Genomic DNA, 17,756 nt, shown 5'->3' on the forward strand with positions numbered 1-17,756 from the left:
CGTTTTCTGAAATCCCGTGGCCCGTAAACTTTTGTGGCCGGGTGTACGTGCCATTCATGAATGCTCAGGTAGATAAAACGAAAACTGCGAAAAAGAATTTTCACGCAAGTTTCATAGTAGCAAGCATCTACTTTTCTCACTCAGTGCAGTGAGAGCGGATAGTCGGTACACAAATCTCTTTTAACGGGTATCTCCAAACCATTGCATCAGAAGAAAGAATAAAAGTCGGAGAAGTGGGTACGCTCGCTGTTTCCAGCAGAGCTTCCAAGCAGCAACAACGTGTTAAGGAAAATCGTCAACACAAGAGAAATGATCCGTACATTACGAACCGGTGTTCGCGTTTGAAGCTCTCTGACTAACGTTTGTCGTCGGTCCACGCAATACGGAAAATCTGCAATGACAAAATTTTATATACAGCAGGGAAAGCTTACGAAGCAGCGGAATTCTTTCAGAGGGCATAGCTGAATGGCCTTTAACTGAAGATGTATTTTTATGGTTTGCTTATAAGTGTCGAAATGAACTCCCGCAACGTTGTCTCGAAATACTACAATTAGAACAATAACAAATGCAGTAAGCGGTGCTGTCTAAAGGCTGTTTCACATGCAGCGACTGGGGCGAAAAATATCGTTGCTACCACGCACGTCGCTGAGCGACTTTTGTGGCCAGCTTGTCACATGCGTCGACGACGGCGCGATTTTTATCGGAGCAACGCCCAAGGTTTCCGCCTGCTCTAAACGTATCCACGCCCCTATTGTTACAATAAAACAAGATGGAAACTGTTCATACGTTTGATTTTATTATCTAATATTTAAATAATAGGCGAGTCTAGCAGTGCTATTGGAGGAATTAGAGGCATTAAATGGGATATAATAGTGCTCAGTGAGGTTATAGGAGGACAAATGAAGCATATACAATGCCAAAACCTGGGCACGCCCTGTGCTACCGGGGCTTAGCGGAGAGACGAGAACTAGGAGTCGGATTCCTGATTAGTAAGGATATAGCTGGTAACATACAGGAATTATATAGCAGTAACGAGAGGGTGGCAGGTCTTGTGAAACTTAATAAGAAGTACTAATATTGAAGGTCGTACAGGTCTACGCTCCTACATAAAGTCTTATGACCAGGAAGTCGAAAGCTTCTATGAAGACGTGTAATCGGCGATGGGTAAAGCCAAAACAAAATACACTACACTGATGCGCGACTTCAATGCCAGGGTATACAAGAAGCAGGCAGCAGACAAGTCAGTGCGGGAATATGGCATAGGCTCTAGGAATAGCAGGGGAGAGTTATTAGTAGAGTTTGCAGAGCGGAATAATTTGCGGATAATAAAACAATGGCTGTGGCTTAGCTAAGGTTAAGCCCAGGATGCGAAGCATACTAGTCTTTATTTTATTTGTTGAACCACTGTTTTAGCCTGGTGAACTGCTGTTGCTTGGCTATATTTGGTTCGGCTAGACGAAGAAACAACTCATGCAGGTGAGCGCACGAGCTGAGACCTGGCTATGTAGCTACGCGGCCGCAAGCGAGCGCACGAGTTGAGCCTCCGCTTTTGCAGCTGTTATGAGTCATATGGTAGCTACACGGCCGCGCACGGCGCAGCAAGGAAGAGCGTGGTTATGCGGCTAGTATGCTTCGCATAAAATACCTTCTTCCGCAAAGGGATAACCGAAAGTGGACGTGGAGGAGCCCGAATGGCGAGACTAGACATGGAACAGACTTCATACTCTGCGCTAACCCTGGCATCATGCAAGATGGGGACGTCCTAGGCAAGTGCGCTGCAGTGACCATAGCATGGTAAGATCTCGAATCAGCCTAGACTTGAGTAGGGAACGGAAGAAACTGGTACATAAGCAGCCGATCAATGAGTTAGCGGTAAGAGGGAAAATAGAGGAACTTCAGATCAAGCTACAGAACAGGTATTCGGCTTTAACTCCGGAAGAGGACCTTATTGTTAAAGCAACGAACAAGAAACTTATAGGCATCATTAGGCAGTGTGCAGTAGAAGGCGGCGGTAACTTCCTTAGACAGGATACCGGTACGCTATCGCAAGAGACGAAAGATCTCATTAAGAAACGCCAATGTATGAAAGCCTATAACCCTACAGCTAGGATAGAACTGGCAGAACTTTCCAAGTTAATCAACAAGCGTAAGATAGCTGACATAAGGAAGTATAACATGGATAGAATTGAGCATGCTCCCAGGAACGGAGGAAGCCTAAAAGCAGTGAAGAAGAAATTATGAATAGGCAAGGATCATATGTATGTGTTAAGAGACAAAGCCTATAATATCATTACTAATATGGATGAGATAGTTCAAGTGGCTAAGGAGTTCTATAAAGATTTATACAGTACCAGTGGCACCCACGACGATAATGGAAGAGAGAATAATCTAAAGGAATTTGAAATCCCACAAGTAACCCCGGAAGAAGTAAAGGAAGCCTTGGGATCTATGCAAAGAGGGAAGGCAGCTGGGGAGGATCAGGTAACAGCAGATTTGTTGAAGGATGGTGGGCAGATTGTTCTAGAAAAACTGGCCACATTGTATACGCAATGCCTCATGACCTCGAGCGTACCGGCATCTCGGAAGAACACCAAAATAATGCTAATCCATAAGAAAGGGGACACGTACCAGACTGGAAAAATTATAGACCTATGAGTTTACTGTTCATTGCCTACAATGTATTTACTAAGGTAATCGCAAATAGAATCAGGAACACCTTAGACTTCTGTCAACCAAAGGACAGGCAGGATTTCGTAAAGGCTACTCAACAATAGACCATATTCACACTATCAATCAGGTTATAGAGAATTGTGCGGTATATAACCAACCCTTATAATAGCTTTCATTGATTACGAGAAAGCGTTTGATTCAGTCGAAACCTCAGCAGTCATGGAGGCATTACGGAATCAGGGTGTAGACGAGCCGTATGTAAAAATACTGAAAGATATGTATTGCGCCTCCACAGCCATCGTAGCCCTCCATAAAGAAAACAATACAATCCCAATAAAGAAAGGCGTCAGGCCGGGAGATACGATCTCTCCAATGCTATTCACAGCGTGTTTACAGGAGGGATTCAGAGACATGGATTGGGAAGAATTGGGGATAAGAGTAATTGGAGAATACCTTAGTAACTTGCGATTCGCTGATGATACTGCCTTGCTTAGTAACTCAGGGGACCAACTGCAATGCATGCTCACTGACCTCGAGAGGCAAAGCAGAAGAGTGGGTCTAAATATTAATCTGCAGAAAACTAAAGTAATGTTTAACAGCCTCGGAAGAGAACAGCAGTTTACGATAGGTAGCGACGCACTGGAAGTGGTAAGGGAATACACCTACTTAGGACAGGAAGTGACCGTGGATCCGGATCATGAGACTGAAATAGTCCGAAGAATAAGAATGTGCTGGGGTGCGTTTGACAGGCATTCTCAGATCATGAGCAGCAGGTTGCCATTATCCCTTAAGCGAAAAGTGTATAACAGCTGTGTCTTACCAGTACTCACGTACGGGGCAGAAACCTGGAGGCTTACGGAAAAGGGTTCTACTTAAATTGAGGAAGACGCAACGAGCTATGGAAAGAAGGATGATGGGTGTAACGTTAAGGAATAAGAAAAGAGCAGATTGGATGAGGGAACAAACGCGAGTTAATGATATCTTAGTTGAAATCAAGAAAAAGAAATGGGCATGGGCAGGACATGTAATGAGGAGGGAAGATAACCGATGGTCATTAAGGGTTACGGAGTGGATTCCAAGGGAAGGGAAGCGTAGCAGGGGGCGGCGGAAAGTGAGGTGCACGGATGAGATTAAGAAGTTTGCAGGGACAACATGGCCGCAATTAGTATATGACCGTGGTAGTTGGAGAAATATGGGAGAGGCCTTTGCCCTGCAGTGGGGGTAACCAGGCTGCTGCTGCTGCTGATGATGATGACGATGATGAAGGCCGCCAAGCATATTTACTTCGGAAATACTCTACCTGCTTTGCTAAAAGTGGACCTGAAAAAGTTACGGAGTGTTGTTAATGGTGCACACGAATACGTATTGTCAATAACTGATGCCAGTGGCGTTACCATTTCTCGTTCGCAATGTTTTTACGTGCTCAAAGAAGTATGTTCAAAAGCATTTTAGGTGACCGTGTTCAGTGCCTTCCGGAATTTCGTTACGCGAACTCTTTTTCAGTGGTTCCTATAGTAATTGACTACGATGGTTTCGTTAGCCTCATTAAAAATTTGAGCGTTTCGTCATCATATGGTTTCGATGGTTTAAACGAAATATCTGTGAAAAGTGCGGTTGTTTACTCGTCCATTTTTTTTGTACTTTTCGCTCAGACTTTGAATTCTGGAGTATTGACTTCTGATTCGAAGGCGGGCAAAGTGGTGCCGTTGTTTAAATCTGGTGACAATCATTCTGCGCTAAATTATAGGCCAATATCATTGACCAGTGTCCCTTGTAAGATTTTTGAACATGTCTTTTATTCTTACCTGTTTAACTTTCTTGAAGCTAATTCTTTTTACACATCTCATCAGCACGGTTTCAGGAAGACATCCCACTATTAAACACATTTAATTTCATTTACTAACGAACTCCTAGTAGTCCTAGACTTGTGTTTTTATATTGATTGTGCATTCTTACATTTATTTTAGGTTTTTGAACTTGTCTGCCATGAACTGCTTTATCTTAAGCTCCATAGCCTAAATCTTCACTCTGATATATTTGCATGTATGAAAAACTTTTCGTTCAACCGACAGCAATTTGCAACTGATAATGGCTACGATGCTTCTCTCTGTCCTGTCCGTTCAGGAGTGCCCCAATATCCTGTCCTTGGGTTCCTTCTTTTTCTAGTTTACATAAACCATTTACGGATTGTGCAAAAGCTTCGATTAGGCCCTTTGAACACGACTGTGTTGTAGGTCCCATGGTTTCTTTCGGTACTGACACATCCCTCCTACTGTCTGACCTTAACTATATTTCTGGTTGGTGTAACACACGGAAAATGAAACACTGCTCCACCAAGTGCAAAGTAGAGAATTTCGTAAACTTTCCACCAGCGCTTGCAAGTATAACATTAATGGTTTCGTTCTCGCGGAAGTGGCTACCTCCAAATACTTACGGGTCCACATTACCTATAGCCTGTCCTGGCAACTGCGCATTAATTATGTTGTTAATAACGCTAACCGTATTCTTGGGTACCTGCACCGGAACTTTTCAATGACCCATTCTTCTCTTCATCTTCTACCTTATTGTGTTCTTTAAAAACTAGAATATGCACCAGCTGTGTGGGATCCACTTACTGGATGTCTTACTAGTCACCTTGAAGCTGTGCAGAATCGTAGCGCACGTTTCAGCTTCTCTAGCTACTCCAGTTTTTCCGGTGTTTCATCTGTTAAGGCAGAGTTACGGCTTCCACCAATTTATTCACGCAAAAATAAATAGCACGTCTCGCCTTATAAGATTAATTACCATAACCCTCATCTTAAGCAATAGTTGTTTCCGTCTACTTCATTCATATCATTCATATCATCTTGTATCGACCATCGTCATAAAGTCCTTGTTCCTCGTTGTCACACTAACCACCACTTTCATTCTTTCATTCCTGAAACTTGTAATGAATGGAAATAGTTGCCCACGTCTACTGTATATATCACGGATCCCAGCAATTATCAATATGCGCTTGAACATGTTACCTGATATTTGTATTCTGTGTTTTTTGTATTTAATGTTCCCACTCCATTCCGTTAACGCCCTACGGGCCCTGAACGTATTCAAATAAATAAATAAATAAATAAATAAATAAATAAATAAATAAATAAATAATGAGCCAGTTAATTGTCAGACGCCGTGCACTAAACGATATCCTGCAAAGATGTTCCGGAACGTTACTTAGTGACCTCAATGCTGGCGTTTGGAGGACTAAAATATTTCTCTCCGCCGGTCCCCGCAGTTCTCCTAACCGATTCACTTCCCTATCAGTGCTTTGAGCCTACCCAGTTCGCACACACGCAAGAACCCGCGGGAGACAACGGTGGCGCAATTTTCGCTTCTCTTACGGACCCCTCAGACTCGGTGTGGTATCGATGCGGATAAAAATAAAACTCTCACCGTCTTTGTTGCACATGGCCAATGCACGCTTTGGGAGAATGGCCCAAGAAGTATATAGTACATGCGCTGCTGAATATGAACAACCAGTGGCGTGTACATTTAAAAGAAGAAAAGAAAATACGGCCAACATTGTCACACAATACCTGCAAAAATGTGCTGTCAGTGAATGTTTCATGTGTAACTCATGCTTACAGTGTAAAGCGTACCATCATCAAGGAAAATGTCGAAACGCAATCAGCAAGCGGTTAATTTCAGCAAAAATTTTATTCATGCAGTTGTGTATAGACTCCTTCGACGGTCGAGGAAAACATTCTATACTCGAACTAGTCGAAATCCTTGCGGTTGAAGTAGGAAGGATTCACAATAGTTGCCATGCTATGCCACATTGTCCTGACAGCGGTGCCATATGTAGACCATATTCACGGGTAGTTTACTCTAGAAGAACGACATTGCACTGTCGGCTGCGTGCCGCATGTTGCCTCAAGCAAAAGCGCACGAATGCAAAACCATTCAGCTTCTGGCCTGCTACTGTGCGATCTGATGTCGGAAATGTAACAGGGTGATCGCTGACGCATTGTGCTCCATTCATGTGACAAAATGTGGGACCTTGGAGATAATACATATCGAGTAGTTGGCTGCAAGAATAGTGACTGACATATACTAATGCATGGAATGAATCTATGTGGCCAAGTCCACGGGCCGCTGCTACACAAGGACTGTGTGTGTTGCCAGCCCTTCGCGATGCATGGCTTTCCCCAAGGATGAATAAAAATATTCGCTCATCCACCAGCGTTGTATCGCTAACCTCCAAAGAAAGGCCTTCAACCCTGGAACGTCACCAAGAGATACCGCTCGTTACCCAGTGACAAAGGGCGTAGCACAGCAAGTTTCTCACGCGTCATCTGCACGGCTTCACCCCAGCTCATGCTCAAACTTACACCCACTCAATCGCCAACGTATCAAGACTAAGTGAATGGGCGTACCCTGGAATCAATGCTCCGAAGCATGGTTTACAGGCTATGCCAATAGCACGCGACTGTTCGATGCTGAACGTTTCGTCACGGTCCACAAAGTAAGCGAGTGACTAGCAGTGATACGACTTTGTTACAGGCTATTACAAAGTATACAGAACGTCTACGTTCCAAGCCCCTTCTGCGCGGCAAGAACAAATCTACACAACGCAGGAGGTCCACGAGTAATTAGGCGGGAAATAAACAATCACACAGTGACAGCCCCGAGGAAAGTTGCCGAGCCAAAAACATGACAAATGGTTGTTTTAAAGTGATTGACAAATACAGAACAAAGAGCAAAAGTCTGATTTTGCTCAGAAATGGAAGGTTTGTAGTGCTTGAAAAAAATTACTAGTCCCGTTTCTAGAACAAGCTCCGTATGCGCTGCTCGCAGCGTTTGGACAAGGCGTAATGAGCTCAGAAAGCATTTACTTGTCCTCTGAAGCTGCGACCAAAGCTTCGTGTCGTACACCAAGTCGCCGTCTACGATATCCGCCGACACAGAGGTTTACTGAGTCGCACCGGCGTCGTGCACATCAATTGCAAACACGGAAGCAACGGAGGCAGCTGAGGCAAGTAATGGACGCCGTTACCACATGATCAAACATGGTGGTGCCCAGAGGATCGCCGTGAAAAGGTTCTATATTGGTTTACGCTGCAACAGCCTTCAGCGGCGCCAACACTGCAATGACCCACTCAAATTTTTAATGGCTATGGCATTCTACTGCTGAGCTCGAGGTTGCTGGTTGGATTCTCAGCTCCCGAAAACGACCTTTCATATAGAATGGAACACTTGGGTGTTGACATGAAATGCGTTTAAAATCAGTCAGAGGGAGGGCCACTTGATAAAACCGCATGTAATGAAAGCATGTTATATCATTACTGCTTATATCTTTGCAACCGCACTATCCGCGCTCCTTACTTTGGAAACATTGTGTAGAGAAAAGAAGCCATTATTAGATCTTACATGCGTGTCACGCACAGCTAGATGGCACCTTTGTATTGCTACGCAAGCATGGCAAGAAACTAATTAGAAAGGAAAATATTTTAGGTTAACCCAAAGAGCCGCGCTACTTGAGGCTGGTTGCCTAAAGGCCACGACATTCCGGAGCAAATATTCGCAACAGGATGAGGCATGTGTGCGCTGCAGCTAAAACGCGAAGAGAACTCGGCACATCCAAACGAAATGCGAAGGTATTCAGCCAGCGAGGCCCGCAAGAAACGTCCACCCTCCAGAAGTGCTGGGATTTAAAGTGGGTGGAATCATTAACCGGTCAGCAGCTGAGATAAGCAAGAGACGGTTATAGCAATCGTAGAAAAAAAAAAGCAGGCAAGAAATTGATTATGGCCGGATGCGTTACAGACATAGACGTTGTAGAGTATTTGTCACCACCCCGTTTAAAAGGCACGACAATGAATGAATCATCACCGCCACCTTTTGGACGGTTGGTTACGGGGCGCGTTCGTAGCCAAAGTATGTTGCGCGTATACAGGTTGTCCCATAATGTTGGCACTGGCGTACAGTTACTCAGGCTATCTTTTATTTTCCCCTTAACTAACGGACCAGTTATGTTTAATTACTAAACATCTTAAGTATTTGCTGCAAACCCCAAGTGTGACACGCAAAATTGTAGAGCACCTTGAGAAAACTCTCAATAAATTGTTTCCAACACGATATATCTCGCATGGTCCTTCCTTCCACGTTCCAAAGAAAGCCCACGAAATATGAAAAAATACCACGTGACGGGGCGCTTGCGCACTGTTATTGTACTGCTCTCAAGCGTGCGATGGATGAACAAGGTCGGCTGCAGCGAGACTGGCCCGCGACAGGGCGTTATGTCTGGTGTAGATATCTGGGATTGCGGCTTTTGCCGCATGACGGCGCAAATGCGTGCTGCTGGCCGAGTGGTGCCGAAGCGATAAAGCGTCTGAGGAGACGAAAGAGAACGAGAACATAGCTTTATTTTTTTATCCTTGAAATCAAGGCAAGAGCTGGCAGCCTGCCGACGGAGTGTAATGGGGTTGGGTGGGGAGGCGGCGTTATGGCCGGAATGATTTTCCAGTGACCTTCAATCCAAAAAGCGCCCTTTGATTATAATGCGTGTTACAAGAGGTCACCATCTGCTGTAATGTACATTTGGCATATCTCATAGGCACATTTTCTGAGGCGTTCTTGGTCATGGTATCAGGGATGGAGTTGTAGACTTGTCTTATTTTTATTTATTTTTTTAGGTTCTCTGATGTTGTGGTAGGTGTCCGGTGTACTTGATCCTTGACGTAGCCCCAGAGAATGAAATTGAGGGGAGTTAAATCTTGCGACCGTGCCGGCCAAGTGGTGGGCCCATGCCGTCCAATCCATTGCTGCGGGAATACTTCATGCAGCCATATGCAAGCTTTGCTGCTGCCATGCGCAGGAGCACCATCATGCTGATACCGAATATCCTTGATCCTAGCCAATTAATGGAACATTGCCACGAAAATCCTCAAGTGCCCCATCAAGGATGGTGCGCTTGATACGTCGTTGACGTATCGTTCGCCTGTAAGCGTGTTATAAAAAAAAACACGGGGCCAATGATAGCGCCACCGTAAATTCTACACCACACATTAACCGACCACTGATATCGGTGATATGTCTTCAAAACCCAGTGAGGGTTTTCGTCGCTCCAATAGTGAGCGCTCTGGATGTTGACTTGGGCATTACGTGACAAGGTAGCTTCATCGGTCCACAGTATTTTGTTGACAAACCCTGGCTCCTCTTCCGTCTTGATTATAATCGAGTTTGCAAAGTTCTTTGGATTTTGCAAATCGCGGGTCTCCAACATCCGGTGCAGCTGCACGTAGTACGGATGAAGTTGCCTCAACCTAAGTAATCTCGACACTGAAGACTTTGACACTCCAGCTTCAGCACCCACACTACAAACACTTGCATGTTGGTCTCAAAAAAACTTTGACAGAATATCTATCTCCACGTCCTCGCCCAGGATTGAAGATTTATATCGTTTCTTCGTAAAAGTCCTAGTCTGTCTCAGCGTTTCATATGCACGCACAATCGTCATTGAGCTCGGACGCGTACCTGGATGCCAGCTTTGAAATAGCTCGACTGCGCACCTTCTATGTCTATTTGACGCACTAGGAGTCAAAACCATATCCACTGTTTCCTTATTGGAGTAGGCCATGTCTGCTGTTCAACGTTGGTCACAGCCAAATAGCGTAGCTGTGGAGTACATGCAGGGATACGGGCGCCTGAGGAGCACTGGATATATTGCACTTCGCTGGGATTGGTTCAAACGAGGTACTTACATCAGGTATGATTTACATTCAGAAACTGGAGCAGCCTGCGGGCGCACTCTCTCAGGGACTGACGCGCCGGTCACGGTGCGCACGTGTGAAGCCAGACACGGCCACCCGATACTGCGACCACGAAGCGATGCGCACGTGAGGGGTGCGAGATCAAAGAGAACGTCTGGTTGACAGTAAGTGTGAGGAGGAGAGCAGACGGGGTCAGTGCAGAAAGAGTCATCGTCTGAAGAAGGCATGCGTAATTTTCCTTGAATATAGCCAAGTTTTTTTTTTTTTACATTAGTTCGTTTTGTCCCCGTGTGATTTATCCGCTGTTATTCGAGCCCTAAGGTTTAAAGTTGTAGCATCACCGTTCAATTCAAAAACTGCTACAAGGTGATTTGTATACAAAGGTAAAATTGTAGCAGCCGTCATCGCCTTCCATCGTTCCCACGCTCTTCGCCCTTTCCTTCTATCAAGCACAATCAAAATGCTGCTTTCAACTTTTCTTTTTCGTGGCCTTTATCGCTTCGGCAACACTCTTCCAAGAGCACGCATTTGCACCGACATGCAATAAGAGCCACATGCCCAGCTACCTACACCAGGGCCGGTATTTTGTAGCGATGCCTTTTCCCATTCTGTGCTTTTTCCGGCTTTTCGAGCTTGGCCAGTGGTCAGAGCGACGGTCTGCCCACATTATCAATGGGATCAGGCGGCCCTGTGTGGTCGATGATAAGAATAGCACAGAATAAGGCATAAGGCATCGCTACAAAATAGCGGCCCAGGCATTAGCGGCGAGAATTTGGAGTGGCGCCCTCTCGCGAGTGACGTCACGGCCAGGACGCTGCTCGCTCCGGCTCGCTCGGCTGCCGCGCGCGCTCGTTTTCTTGGTGCATGCTTGGGGTATTGGCGGCTTGAGCCGTACTTACAGAAGGTTATTTCGTAATATTTCTGTTGCCATGCGTGGGCCGCAGTTTCTTCTTTGAAACGGCGTGAGTCATAAAAATTTGCGACTTGGATATCACAAGCTATGTAGCGCTGAAGGGGTCTACCGGTCTTGCAATGCATATATGCACCCTGTCCATAATTTTTGCTTAAAAATAACGCCTGCAAGTTCAACACGCCAAGTTATTTATGATGCTCCTCTAAACACTTAACATTCCCTTACTACTTAAGTATGAGAGACATAGTATTTTACATGGAAGAAATACCTTGATATTTGGTGTCAACATTATAAATCTGTGTTAGAAGGACACTGCTTAGCGAAGCTTTCATCATAATTCTTATCACTCTGGTGAGTTGCTTTAATCTAATGTGGCAACTGTATTAAGGCCTAAATGGAAGAGATAGGCGCACATTTATTTATTTATTCAGTTTACCCTACAGGCTCGGAGGAGCATTGGGTAGGGAGGGTTACAGAAAAATTACAAATATTTAACGCAAATGATGGAACTACAAAGTAAGAGAAACAAATAAGTTTGTACATTGGGAAAAAGGAACACTGGTAAACATTGGAAAAAATACATACAAAGTCAAGAGAATACTGTGTGGATAGCGCTTAACGACACCCCAGTCGCCTCAGTTCCGTCGACTTCGTTCGCTTGCCACCTTTGGCACTGACTTACGTTGACTTCGTGTCATCCCCACCAGTCCCCGATGGTCACTACATCACGGCTCCTATGCAAGACGTCCTCCTTACACACGGGATCACAGTACCTCTCACAGTTTTATCTATTAGCGCGATTTGCGTCTGCCTGCCAGTGGTCAACTTTGGCTTGACGACGCAAGTGCTGCCACGCGGGATGTCTCTGGACCAACTTTTCTCATTCGAGGATCACTCTGTAGCATCTATTGCAGCAGACGACAATTCAGCCGATCCTCCTCTACCATCGCAGTCGGTAACTTGTACCATCGCCGACTTACAGAAAATGATTGCGCCCGACATGCCGTCCGAGCACGCTCGTGAGCTCTACTGCGTTCTGTTTTCCTACCACGATATTTTTTTACTTTAACGATCGTCCTTTGGCCCAAACTACAGCTGTTAAACATCGCATTAATACTGTTCATCCTATTCATCGCCGCCCGTGTCGAGTGTCTCCGGCTGAGCGTCAAGTTATTCACGCCGAAGTTCGCAAAATGCTTGCCAAGAACATTATTTAACCGTCATGTAGTCCTTGGGCGTCACCTGTTGCACTGGTAAAAAAGAAGGATGGCTCATGGCCCTTTTGCGCAGATTATCGGCACATTAACAGGGTTACCAAAAAGGACGTGTATCCCCTACCTCGGATTGATGACGCCCTTGACTGCCTCTACGGTGCTCGCTATTTCTCCTCTATTGACCTTCGCTCCGGCTACTGGCAGATTGCCGTGGACCATCTCGACCGCGAGAAGACTACTTTTGTAACACCCGACGGTCTTTATCAGTTCAAAGTGATGCCGTTCGGTCTATGTAACGCTCCTGCCACTTTTGAACGTATGATGGACTCCCGTCTTCACGGTTTCAAAAGGTCCACGTGCCTGTGCTACTTGGACGATGTTATAGTATCCTCCCCAACTTTCGTATTCTCCCCAACCTCGAGCACCTCTCAGCAGTCCTGGACGTTTTTCGTCGAGCTGGTCTGCAACTCAACGCATCGAAGTGCCAATTCGGCCGTCGCCAGATTACTGTCCTTGGACATCTCGTTGACGCGAACAGAGTGCAACCGGACCCAGGCAAGATCCATGCTGTTACGCACTTCCCTGTTCCAAAGCGTGTCAAGGATGTGCGCAGCTTCATCGGCCTTTGCTCGTACTTCCACCGTTTCGTGAAAAATTTCGCGGCCATAGCACTACCACTAACCGAGCTTTTGAAAAAAGACGCCCCTTTCCAGTGGGACGATAACGAAGCCTCTGCATTCTCGCATCTAATCGACCTTCTCACAACGCCTCCCGTTCTGGCCCATTTCGATCCTTCTGTGCCTACCGAAGTCCGTACTGATCCCAGCGGTCACGGAATTGGCGTAGTACTGGCACAACGCCAGTGCGGCCACGACCGTGTTATCGCTTACGCCAGCAGGCTCCTCTCGCCCGCGGAGCGCAACTATCCCATCACTGAGCGTGAGTGTCTGGCCCTAGTTTGGACGGTTGCGAAGTTCCGCCCATACTTAAATGGCCTACCATTTTCCGTCGTCACAGACCATCACGCGCTTTGCTGGTAATGCTCACTGAAAGATCCTACAGGAAGACTTGGTCGCCGGGCCTTACGCCTCCAAGAATATTCGTATACTCTGTCACCTACAAATCTGGCCGACTACATAAGGACGCTGACTGCCTGTCTCGCTACCCGGTAGACGAGAATAACGACGCCGATAGTAGTACCACCAACGGCATTTTCTCTGTGTCTGCCTTCGCTAGCATCGCCGATGATCAGTACCGAGACCTATCGCTGCGAGCACTCATCGAGCGTCTGGGCTCTACACCTACCGACGCATCCGTTCACCGATATGTCCTCCAGGGCGGCATTCTGTACCCAAGGAACTTCCTCCCTGACGGATCTGATCTTCTTCTAGTCGTGCCAAAACATCTACGACAGACTGTGCTCTTTGAGATGCATGACGCACCCACTGCAGGAGATCTTGGCGTAACCCGCACGTATGACCGCGTCCGCCGCCGCTTCTATTGGCCTGGTCTCGCTCGCTCCATCCGACGCCATGTTGCTGCCTGTGATCCCTGCCAGCGTCGGAAAACACCTCAGGTGCTACCTGCCGGTCATCTCCAGCCGATTACCGTCCCTGTGGAACCGTTCTTTCGTGTTGGATTAGACCTCCTCGGTCCCTTACCCGCGTCATCCTCTGGGAACAAATGGGTAGCCGTCGCAACTGATTAAGCTACCCGATGCGCTATCACGCGGGCTCTTCCTACCAGTTGCGCCACTGACGTTGCGGACTTTCTCTTGCGTGACATTATCTTGCTTCATGGCGCCCCGCGACAGTTGCTTACTGACCGTGGTCGTAACGTCCTCTCGAAATTTATCGCCGACATTGTGCGTTCCTGCTCCATTCAACACAAGCTGACTACCTCATACCATCCTCAAACCAATGGCCTGACAGAGCGGTTAAACACACTTTTACCAATATGCTGTCCAAGTACGTTTCCAAGGACCGCCACGACTGGGACATTACCCTTCCTTACGTCACATTTGCATATAATTCTTCCCGGCATGACACGGCCGCATTTTCTCCGTTATATCTACTGTACGGTCGCGAACCGACATTGCCCCTTGACACGGCACTTCCTCCTGCTGCGATCTCAAGAAGCGAGTATGCGCGCGACCCCATCGCCCTCGCCGACCATGCATCGTCAGCTTGCCCGTACTCGACTGACAGCCTCGCATACCACTCAGCAGCGTCAGCACAACGCCCGACATCGTGACGTACAGTTTTCGCCTGGTGCACTCGTGCTCCTGTGGTCGCCCTCTCGTCGCGTCGGACTTTCAGAGAAGCTCCTTTCGCGATACACAGTGCCCTATATCGCGTGCTGCGCCAGGTGACACCTGTGACGTACGAAATTGCTCCTGTGCGTTCAACCTCGTCCTCTACTCTGGCATCTAGTGATGTTGTGCACGTCAGTAGGCTCAAGGCCTACTACACTGCTCCCGAGTCCGGCGTTTAGTCGCTTCGGGACAGCGCTTTTGCCGCCGGGGGTAGTGCTTCGGAACAGTATTTGGGATGACAAAGAGGCGAGCAGGGTGAAGACGACGACGACGATTAGAGGCTAGCACGGGCTGTTGCCTCTTGGCCAAGTGCGGCGTATTTCCTTGTAAATATACTTGTATATAGCTTTTCGTCTGCGTCTTCCTACGTAACAATATTTTCACTGTGGGAAAATGGTTTGGTACTACTTTCACCGCTCTCTGAAATAGGCACCCAGAAACGCATTGGCTGCTAACACGACGGCGCATCGTGTAGAGTACATATATACTTCACGAATACCATAACAGCAATCACATGAAAGAAAATATCGTGTTTAAGATTGAGAAGCAATCAAATGCAAGCAATGAGATGTGTCATAGCGACCCTCAGCAGCTTTTATCGACGATATGGCACACCCCTGCCGCAATGGAAGCAACCGACTGTCGTTATGGCGAGGCTTGCATTGGTTGCGAAACCCAGCAGTTCACTACAACTTCGAATTGAAACCATGAAGTAGCTCTTTACAGCTCCAATTACAATGCCTATAGCATACACGAGGCACTACAGCGCAGATTAGGCTACGTTGAAATGGAAAATGCAAACACATTCTGCCTCAACATGTCTCGATCCTGCGTCTCGATCCTGCGAGACTGAAAACTATTTAATTGGGAACATTGGTTGCGCTTACTACACAATCACATGAAAGAAGACAGGACAGGCGCAAACTAACAACTGAGGTTTATTCGAGAAAAACACTTATATATCACACCATGCCAGCGCAGGCGCTTCAGGGTATCAGCAGCATAATCAGAAAAAACCAATGGCGTGGCTTACCTAAACATACTCTCTAAGAAACGTGCCTCCCTATTGTAGAGCATGACCGATGTGTCACTGATGCATGCTTGTCCCTTCTTTTTTATGTAATATGATTCAAGAAGTTCTCGTGCTTTGTCATTATGGCACTTGCGCAGGATCTTAACTTGGTCGAGCAGAGGCCTGCATTTGTGGTCTAAGCAATGCATCGGTAAATGACGTTGCTCCCGGTTAATAATTGATCTTTCGTGTTCTCGGATTCACACGTTTAAACAGACAAAGTTTAAAAGACATTTAAACAGCACGTTTAAAAAGACAAAGTTGCACACGTTTTCAGGTATGTTGACGATTTTCTTGTACTGCTGAAAGTACGAAATGATTTTATGTATGACGATGCTATTGCAGACATTTTAAATCTCTTTGAGAATAATGCCTTAGGTCTAACCTTTACACATGAGCTCCCTGTCAATAACACTCTGCAGTTCCTTGACCTCAAACTTACCTTTGGAAAAGAGCACGGTTGTAGCTGTTTCTGCCCTCGCACACAAAAACAACTATTACCATATGATTCAGCTCACTCTAAAATAACAAAAAGGGCTATTGCTAAACAAATTATTGAGCAATCTTTGAAGAAGTCATGTACGCATGCCATGCAGGCTAGCTTCGACATGCAAATTTCCAGGCTGAAAGAGGCTGGCTTTCCTGATGTGGTTTTGCTGGCAGTGATTGAAACGCTCGAAAAGAGGCTAAACGCACCCCAAAAAGTAAACTCTGATGTTGTCAACAAAGCTTCAAAGCCAGTTGTAATCCCATATGTTCACAGAACAGCACATAATTTGAAGAAGATAGCAACCAAGCATGGTGTCCCACTCGTTTTCTCGGCTCCCTGCAAGCTGAGTCACCTTTGCGCCCGCATTGGGAGACATCATGCCAGAAAGTAGCAAGGTGGCTGCGGCATGAAACAGAAGAACACCTATTTAGATTGCCAAGTTGGCGTTGTATATCAGATTCCCCTGACATGCGGCAAAACCTACATAGGCCAGACGGGCCGTTGTTTAAACGTGTGAATCCGAGAACACGAAAGATCTATTATTAACCGGGAGCAACGTCATTTACCGATGCATTGCTTAGACCACAAATGCAGGCCTCTGCTCGACCAAGTTAAGATCCTGAGCAAGTGCCATAATGACAAAGCACGAGAACTTCTTGAATCATATTACATAAAAAAGAAGGGACAAGCATGCATCAGTGACACATCGGTCATGCTCTACAATAGGGAGGCACGTTTCTTAGATAGTATGTTTAGGTAAGCCACGCCATTGGTTTTTTCTAATTATGCTGCTGATACCCTGAAGCGCCTGCGCTGGCATGGTGTGATATATAAGTGTTTGTTCTCGAATAAACCTCAGTTGTTAGTTTGCGCCTGTCCTGTCTTCTTTCATGTGATTGTGTAGTAAGCGCAACCAATGTTCCAAATTACAATGAACCAACTTGCCCAACAACGCATCCTGAAAACTATTTGCTTCGTCAGTGCCTAAAAGAAGACCTCGCGTACACGTCTCTTAAACAAAACACCACAAGTCTCACGTGAACACTTGACCTCCACTGGGGAACAATGATATCTTCAATATGTGCAACACTACTAATGAATGGGCGTTCGGCTTCTTGCTGGCTACAGCGAACCGGCCCAAGAGGCATGTTTCACTCAAATATTTGACCCCAGCAGCCTGTGTCAGTTCTCCAAACAGATTCATCATGCCTGTTTCTCAACCAAGAAGCACCAGTAAATTGCTCAAGTGTAGCATGGAAAGGGAATAAATATTGGTACATTCATTTCTGTGTGCTGCAAACAGATATAAACTTCAATCAGCTTTGCTTGAAGTTACCGCCA

The sequence above is a fragment of the Dermacentor albipictus genome, unplaced genomic scaffold, assembly GCF_038994185.2.
Source record: "Dermacentor albipictus isolate Rhodes 1998 colony unplaced genomic scaffold, USDA_Dalb.pri_finalv2 scaffold_13, whole genome shotgun sequence".
Lineage (NCBI taxonomy): Eukaryota > Metazoa > Arthropoda > Arachnida > Ixodida > Ixodidae > Dermacentor > Dermacentor albipictus.